This window comes from Microcebus murinus, chromosome 21 (genome assembly GCF_040939455.1).
Source record: "Microcebus murinus isolate Inina chromosome 21, M.murinus_Inina_mat1.0, whole genome shotgun sequence".
Lineage (NCBI taxonomy): Eukaryota > Metazoa > Chordata > Mammalia > Primates > Cheirogaleidae > Microcebus > Microcebus murinus.
In genome coordinates this window covers 36,308,894-36,318,187 of record NC_134124.1, presented here as the reverse complement: position 1 = coordinate 36,318,187, position 9,294 = coordinate 36,308,894, and the positions used below count along the sequence as shown (strand labels likewise).

The 9,294-nt window shown below is 50.0% G+C and overlaps 1 long non-coding RNA gene across 1 annotated transcript; it reads right to left on the bottom strand.

Annotated features, from left to right (window-relative positions):
- Positions 1–3,100: 3,100 nt before the first annotated feature.
- On the bottom strand, positions 3,101–4,642 carry LOC142863051 (uncharacterized). The gene is made up of 2 exons (XR_012913938.1): positions 4,545–4,642; positions 3,101–3,618 (listed from the first exon to the last, which is right to left on the bottom strand). It is a non-coding gene; the product is annotated as an uncharacterized LOC142863051 (long non-coding RNA).
- Positions 4,643–9,294: the final 4,652 nt, after the last annotated feature.

Genomic DNA, 9,294 nt, shown 5'->3' with positions numbered 1-9,294 from the left:
ATAAACAATGGGCGGCGCGTCCTCTGCCCATTCCCACAGGAGGAGCTTGGGCCGTCAGCAGCCGGGCCGGACAGAGCCGGCGCGGGAAGCAGCAGGCCGCGCTGAGGGACGAGTGATGACAGATGGCTCAAACGCGGGGCGAGGCGTTTCTCTTCCCCTCCCCACGAAGCGGGACTAGAACAAGGACTTGATTTTGCCTCAAAGCAAAAAGCCTCTCTTTCTGTTTTACCTCTAAGCTGAATGAGGGCCGGGGCGAGATTCCTGCCGAGATTATCGCGTTTGCGAATCCAGGTCGTGCCCCTTGTCTCCGCACAGGAGCCGGGAGCAGCCCATGTGAGCCTTAAGTCCCCGCCATGTGACTCACCCACGCTCATGTCTGCGGTGTCACAGGGCAGGCGGTTGGGGCCGCGGCACTGCGGTCGCGGTGTGCGTGTGAGCCTGTGCGCGCACTCGCGCCTGCGCACTCGGGCCCTGGTGAGGGCAATCGGCTGGGTGGACGGATGTCACTGGAATATGTCTCTCTGGAGTGCCAGGGGCCCATTTCCGTGGCAACGTGCAGAGAAAGCCAGGGAGTCAGGAAATGTTGCTAGATGCCATGGCCGGAGCCAGCTCGCTTTAGAGAAGGAAGAAAATATCCCAGCTCAGGTGGGGAGGGTTGTTCTCTGGGTGCAAAGAATTTGCTGTTCATTCTGCTGCATACGACCAGCAAACCCAGCCTTGCAGGGACAAGCATTTGCACTTCTACTGACCTTTTCTCAGGGGATCTGGGAGCCCATCCTGGGCCCTGACAAACAGCATCCCTGTTAGTAAAGGTGCCAGCTAGAGGGGCTGGCTGTTGGACAGGCTTTTCAGGACATCATTAAAGAAATGGAGAGAAGACCCAGTTCTGCAGCGGGGGCTGGGGCCATGGGATTAAACCACCCAGAGCAGTTGATTTTGAGGCAATTGCAACAGCAATGCCCTTTCCTTTAGGAAAGACACAGCACAGACTTTCATCCATTCATGGACTCTTATGGCTTGGGACCTCCTGCAGGTCACAGCCTCTTTATAGATGGGCACACTGAATCCACGTGTGCACTCACTGGACACATGTTTACTGAGGACCTACTGTGTGCTTGACCCTGGGTTCTGGAGAAACATCGGTGAATGAGTCAGGCAAGGTGCTTACCCTCATAGAGCTGACATTTCAGGGGGTAATTAGATAATGGAAAATACCAGTAAGTGAGAGTTATGGTGTGTCAGATGGTGACAGACAAATACAGCCAGGTAAAAGGTGGAGAGGGAGGTGGGAGATCAGTGGAGGGACAGTGCTCCTCATACAGGGGGCAGAAAGTTCTCTCTAGTAAGATGACCTATGAACTGGGAGCTGAAAACATGGAGGGAGCACACCATGGGTGTACCAGCAGGAGGGGTCCAGAGAGATTGTGCAAATGCACTGGGGCAGGAGCCTGCTGAGCATATTCAAAGAACTGCAGGAAGGCCAGAGAAGCAGGAGCAGGTAAGAATTGAGGTCACAGAGGCAACTGAGCCAAGTTATGTGGGCTCTGTGGCACTGTAAGGACTTTGCTTTGATCCTGAGTTAAAGAAGAAGTAATGAAAGGTTTTGATCAGAGGAGGGATGTGATCTTACTTAAATGTTTAAAGGCTCATGCTGATTGCTGTTTTTGGAATAAATTGTTCAAGATGGAGGCAGAGAGACCACTCACATGGAAATAACAATAGTCCAGGCTTGGAGCAAGATGATGGCAATGGAACGAAGTGGGTAGATTCTGGCTACAATTGGAAGGCTGAACAGATGGAATTTACTGATAGATTGAATGTGGGACATGAGAGAAAGAGAGAGGTTAAGGATGACTCAAAGATTTTTGGTCTGAACAATTGGAAGCGGAGATGCTGTTTACTGAGATGGAACATTTATTTTGGGTGTATTAAGTCAGATCTCTTCTGCTTGTTCACTAAAATGTCGATTTAGACATCTAAGTGAAGGCACCGGGCAGGGAGGGGTTGTGAGAGTCTGAAGTTTGGGGGAGAGGTCCCGGGTGGAGAGCTGTACGGTGTTTACACTGATGGTATGTGAAGCCGTAGGAAGCCTCCTGGGGAGTGAGCACAGACGGAAAAGGGAAGAGAAACAATCACTACGGCCTAAAAAGCACACTGGCATCCAGAGGTCAGGAAGATGAGGAGGACCCAGCACAGGAGACTGTGACATTGAGGTGAGGGAGGTAGTGGGGACTCAAGAGAAAGTGATGTCCCTGAAGCCAGCTGGAGAAAAGGTTTCAGGAAGGAAGGAAGGAAGGAAGGAAGGAAGGAAGGAAGGAAGGAAGGAAGGAAGGAAGGAAGGAAGGAAGGAAGGAAGGATCAACTGTGACAAATGCCACTGACAGTCAAGATGGGACTGTTGGATTTAGCACTGGGGAGGCCCAGAGACAGCTCCCAACACATGGCCTTCTTTGGAGAGTGAAAATTGTTACCTCCTCAAGCGTTTGCTTTATTTATTTATGCCAACAGATGTTTATTGAGCACTTATGGTAATAAAAGCAAAGGTATAACATTACAGTGGATTAAGTACACTGTTAAGCACACTGGATTTTACATGCATGCCTCGTGCAGTACTCACGGGCACCCTAAGAGATTGGTAAAATCGTTGTTCCCATTTACATCATAGCCCAGGTCATAACCCAGACCTCTCTCCTTGCAAGTCCAGATTCTTTTTTTTTTTTTTCGTGGTAAAAAGACTGTGTGTGTGTGTGTGTGTGTGTGTGTGTGTGTGTGTGTGTGTGTGTGTGGTAAAAAGGCTGGGCATGGTGGCTTATGCCTGTAACCCTAGCACTCTGGGTAGTCAAAGTCAAGGTGGGAGGATTGGTTGAGGTCAGGAGTTCAAGACCAGCCAAGAGTGAGACCCCATCTCTACTAAAAATAGAAAAATTAGCCGGGCATCATGGCATGTGCCTACAGTCCCAGCTACCTCGGGAGCCTGAGGCAGGAGGATCATTTGAGCCCAGGAGTTGGAGGTTCCAGTGAGCTATGGTGATGCCACACTGCACCCTAGTTCTGTCTCCAAAAAATAAAAAAAAATATTGCCATGAAAAACCACATAACATGAAATTTATCATTTTAACAATTTTTAAGTGTACAGTTCAATAGTATTAAGTGTATTCACAGGATTGTGCAACCAATCTCCAGAACTGTTTCATCTTGCAAAACTGAAACTCTGTAACTATTAAACAGCAACTCTCCGTTCTCCCCTCCCCTGAGTCCCTGCCGACCACTATTCTCTTTCTGTCTTTCTGTCTCTATTATTTTGACTACTTCAGATATCTCATGTAAGTGGAATTATATAATGTTTGTCCTCTTGTGACTAGATTATTTTATTTAGCACAATGTCCTCAAATTCCATCCACGTTGGAGCCTGTGTCGGAATTTCCTTCCTTATTAAGGCTGGAGACTATTCTATGGTATGGATAGACCACATTTTGCTTGTCTATTCATCCATCCGTGGACACTTGAGTTGCTTCCGCCTTCTGGCTGTTGTGAATAAGGCCGCCGTGAGCGCGTGTGCGGACGCCTCTGCAGCTCTTTCGGGTGCTCCGCAGCCCTCCGTCTCTGGGGGCTCTGCATCTGCGGTTCAACACACCGAGGATAGAAAACATTCAGAAAAACAATTGTACTTAATATATACAGACAGTTTTCTTGTCATTATTCCCCCCAAATACAGTATAATAACTATTAATACATAGTATTTGTGTTGTATTAGGTAGGCTGCATGCAAATAGTGCACTATGTTACATCAGGGACTTGGGCACCTGCAGATTTTGGTATCCGAGGGAGACCCTGGAACCAGTCCCCCATGGAACCTGAGGGACTGCACACTGGAAGTCTGAATTCTTAACTTGTTCGGTATTAGCGCAGCAATGGCCAAGGGAAGGGTGGTCCCGCCTAAATCAAGCAACTCTGGAAGGGACACAGACACTGAACAGGTAATTTCAGGTGTTCTGAGTGCTGTGCATAAAAACCAGGCTGTTAAGGGACCGTAGATGCGGATGCACTCTGTGTGACCCGAAGGAGGAAGAAAGAGAAGACTACCTAAACCCTGCCCTGAGATGCTCACGGAGTATTAGGCAGCAGCCAACCCTAATAACCAAACGGACTCAAACTCATTTTCAGATAGGAAGGTCTCATGGTCTTAATATGCCCAGAGCAGATGAAATCAGATGTTTTAGATTTATAATAGCAAAATAATAATGATGACAATGATAACTATCCTTTACTGAGTGTGTACCCTGAACTAGTTGAGTGTTAAGAGCTTAACACACATTATCTCATTGAATCCTTACAATCACCTTGCAATATAAGTACTGTTATTACCCTCCTTTTGCACATGAGGAAACTGAGTCTGAGGGAGGTGAGCGCCTTTGCCCAAGGTGTGCAACCGGTGACAGAGCCGGGCTGAGCTAGCTGGGCCTGACTCTCCCTCGGGCTGGTGCCCTTCTAAACCTCCACCACGCCCACCCTGGGCCTCTGCCCTGCCACCCCTGGGCCGGTACCTCCTCTGGCAAGCTGGGTGAACCAGGCGTAGGTCCAAGGGACAGCGTGGGCCATGCCCCCCTCCCCGGGAGCACAGAGCCTTTGCCACAACACAGGCACCAGCAGATTTCAACACTTTTGATTTCCTCATCTTCCTTTCCCAACATGTGACCCGCTGGCCCAACACGTGACCCACTGAATGGCGCTGGGACAGCAGGGGCCAGGGACGAGCAGCTGAGATATGGAAGGGGACAGGCCCCACCTCTTGCCTGGACCCCCTCGATCGCCTCCCCACAGCTCCCGTGGTGTCCAGCATCTTCCCAGCTACACAGCAGCCGGAGGGAGCTTTCCAAAGTGTGGGTTTGCTTATGTCACCCACAGCTACAATCTTGTCATCGTTCCTCACTGCTTTTAGGACAAACATTGCACACCCTGCCCCCACCCTCCCTCCCACCTGACCTCGACCTTCCCTGTGCCCCCCCATCCCTTCCCCAGCAAGGCCTTCCACAGCCATCGCAGGTCACCGGCATGCCTCCCACCCTGCCCAGATCCTCTCCATCACATTGCTTTTAAGAAAAATCAACATATTTTTTATTGTGGTAAAGTGCACATACATAAAATTTACCTTTTTAACTTTGTTAAATGTATCCTTCAGTGGCATTAAGTACATTCCCATTGTTGTGTGACCATTGCCACCATATGTCTATAAACTTTTTCATCCTCCCAAAGAGAAACTCTGTACTTATTAAGCAATAATTCCCCAGACCCCAGAAACTTCTATTCTACTTTCTGTCTCTGCAAATTTGACTACCTTAGGTGCCTTATAGAAGGGGAATCATACTGTTTTTGTCCTTTCGTGATTGGCTTATTTCACTTAGCATAATATTCTCAAAGTTCATCCACGTTGTAGCTTGTGTTCGAATTTCCTTTCTTTCGTTTTTAAGGCTGAATCCTTAAGGTTGATCCATTGACCTGTTGATGGACATTTGGGTTGTTTCTACCTTTTGGCTATTGTGAATAATGCTGCTATGAACATTCGTGCACAATTATCTGTTTGAGTCCCTGCTTCCAATTCTTTTGGGTATTACACAACCTTTTGTATTGTCTCTATAACACATCACTACCTGAAATTATTTTGCTCCATCCTTTGTTTGCTCACTTGTTCTCTGCCTCCGTCCTGCAGTCCCCATGCCTGTTCGGTGCGCTACACCACTGTCATCCCAGAGACCGCGACAGAGCCCAGCTCCTGCCAAGGGCCCCACACACATTTTTAAAGCTAATGAATCGGTAACGCTGCAGATGCCTCCCCACTGGGCACAAGACTAGTCTCCACCTCTAAATGAGGACACGCCTGCAACACTAAAATGCTTATAGGCAGCCACAGATATTATTTTTTAATGTTTTTCTTGGTCAAGTTGAATACAAAATTTATAAAGGTAACACGCGCACCACGGTCCATGGAAACGAAAGGTGCATGCACAGTCAACAAAGCAGGGACTGGAGAACAGGCTCTCTGGAGAAAGCAGAACGGTGTCCCACTGATCTCAGAGCCTGTCTGTGCTGCCTAAGTCACGTAAGGTGAAGGCTTGGATGTCCTGGAACAAGAGGCCTATACCGCTCTCTCCCGTAAGGACTGTCATGTTTTGAGCGCATGTTCTTTGCCAGGCCCTGGTCACCTGGGACGGCTGTGAGGAGCAGGAGTGTTTCAGGAGAGAAAGCAGCCCCTTCAAGCCCCAGTGCAACGACAGTGTCATCGCGCACAAAGCTATCTGCTCGGCGTAGCAAGGTTAGGAACAGAGGCCAGGATCCCTAGATTCAGCCTGCTTTGCCATCCTTGCCAGGGCCTGGATGGGTGTGACTTGTCCCCTTTGCTATTCATGTCCTCTCCCTCTTCCCAAGCCAACCAAGGTCCCATCTCCTGTATATCCTCTGGCCCGTCAGCCCCCAAATGTGTGTGTGGGTGTGTGTGCAAGCATGAGAGTGTATGTGTGTGCATTTACGCGCGTGTGTGTATGTGCATGGATGTGGGGTAGAAGGGCACATATATAAGTATGTATATGCACATGTGTGGATGTGTGTGTGTAACTACAGGATCATCTGATAAGTCATTTAAACTCTCTGAGCTTCTGTTTTGAGGTCCATAAAAACCAACAAATAAAAGCTCCTCCCTGCTAGGGAATGTGGGAGTTAAGTGGGATGGTATCTCTAGGCACTCTGCATGGTCCCTGGCACATGGTAAGTGCTAATCAATGACAGTTGTCACTTCCATCCTCTCTGCTTTATCACCAAACTCCTGACCAAGAATCTGGTTGTCCGGCACATCTTAACCTACATAAACTGTCCTCTGCCTTTATTCAGCTGGTGGCTGCAAAGAGGAGCTATCCCTAAAGGGGTGCAAGGGACAGTTTTCTGTCCTGAGAGCACAGCAGGGCGCCCATCTGCCAGCCCCGCTTTGTGTTTTATGTCCGCTTTCTCGCTGAATCCTCACCGCAGCCCTGCGCAGTTGGTCCAGTGACGCCCAGGTGACAGACGGGAAGCTTGGAGAATAGCAGGTCACACCTCCAGCAAGCAGCAGAGCAGGCGCTCGGCTCCGGGCCTAGGCACCTCCAAGTGGCTGCTCCCTCCACTCTCCGACACTGAAGGGCGGCTGTGGAGGCAGCCAGAGCCTGCGGGGACACATGTGCCTGGCGGGGGCACAGCACAGCCACGGGCCGGGGAAGGGGAAGGAGTACGTGTGAGGCTCCTGCGCAGAGACCGCGCGTGGAGAGAGTGAGGGCGAGGCTTGAGGCAAGAGGACCAGCAGGACCAGGTCACGCAGGGCCTCGGAGGCCGCGTGGAAGAGTCTGGAGTTTGGGATTCAGCCCGAGGTCAGGGCCTTAAACAGGGAAACGAGAAGATCAGACTGGACCTCAAGCAAAGGGATTTGGGCACATCCAATAAAAATGAACCTGGAAAGGCAGAGAAATGGCAGCGGCGCTCTGAGCAGCGTCCGAGGAAGCAACGCCTGCCGGGCCCTGCATGTGCCCCCAGACCGCCCGTCCCTAGGACGCGGTCTGGACCACAGGGGCACAGTTGCTCCCTCTCAGTCTCTGTCGCATGGAGCAAACGAGTCTTGTGCGGCGGGCGATAACTCCAGGGAGCCGTGTGGATGTCAGGGGGTGACCTAAGTTCTGTGGTCACGCGGCCCTCCTGGAAAAGAGAGGTTGCCAGAAGCAGAGGGTGCCGCGGCCATTAGGGACACCCTAGCTGGGTGTCACGACAACTGGGGATGGGTGTTGCCTTTGTGTTTTGTTCTCCTATACTTGCTTTTCCTTCCACCAGTGCAAACCAGCCCCGTGCTAGCTGGAGGGTACTCGACGACAGGCTGCCTCCCTGGCTTTGAGTAAAGGCCTGAACTTGAGGTTATTATGCTGCAGAGAGGAGAAAGCCAAGTGTCTTTTTAGTGCCTTGAGACAGAGGGGAGATTCCCCAAGACAGGGAAGGGGGTGGAGGGTGCAACGTCCAGCGGAGGCGGCCGAGTGGGACTGGGTGGCAGTGCCGAGACGCCTGCACGCAGGCCGCGCAGCAGGCACGGGAGGAGGTCAGCAGTAGCCACGGCTGCCAGGTTGGACGGAAGACCCCTTTCAGGTGGGAGCCTCCCAGAGAGTGTGCTGCCCTAATAAAAGAGGGGTCCCCCTCATCTCATCTCACCGACAACTGAGATCAAAGTTCCTACTACCTCAGCAAGAATGTTGACTTAGGGTCAGAGTTAATTAGACTTCGAGGGAAAAAAAAATAACGTAGCATTTCTTGCACAGTCAATTTTACGGAGTAGGATTCATAATATAAGTAGGACATTTATTAATAGGACATCATCATAACACTGAGGTCTCCATCAGGGATTGTCTGAGTGCTAGGAATAGCCTTTTACTTGGAAAAGTTCACACGAAAAGCAGCCGGACATCTAGATAAAAAGCAATCTCCCAGATCCAGGCTGCGGGCAGTGCGCTGGCTTCTGGGGAACCAGGCTGCCTCTCTGCGTCTCTCCAGAGCTCCGGGGTCTCTGCCCTGCTTCTCTGTGATCACGTGCTCTGTCCGGTCCCTCTGTGCAGACCAGCACCGTCACAGGTTTCCCTCCTGCTCCCCAGAGCATCAGCCCGCCTGGGATTTCAATGTGCAGGGCACAGGTTGGTCCAGCTCCCCGCCACCTCCAGGCAAGCAGGAGAGTGAAGTGAGAAGACCCAGAGCATGTCCCATGGCGGGGACTTTGTTACTGCATGTGCCAGAAAGTGACGCTGTAGCAGAAATTTAGACAAATACTACATCCACATCCCTCCTCACCCTCTGAATATATCCAGTGTGTCCATATTCTTAATAAGAGGCTTGTGCTGAAAATTTCGAACAACAGCTATTAAGGCAGACGTAAGCTCACGTGGTCTCAGGAAGGTCCTTCCCAGTACACAAAACCCACCTTAGTGCCACTTCTTAGGTTCTTTATCTGTTGTGTAAATTCTAAGAAACATTATACTTCAGAGTTGGTAGAACTTATTTGGGATTTCCTACTGGACTGTAAGTCCACAATATATGGTATTTTCGTGAACAAAAATAATATAACTTCTTCTATGGATACCCTGTAATTATTTTCTATCTATCTATATCTATATCTATCTATCTATGTAAGATAATAATATTTTGATTTTTGGTCCAAATTTTTTTTTCTTGGAGAATTGAGATGTATCACAAACAGCCGTGTGCCATCATCTGACAAATACAGTCCCTTGCGGAACTCAG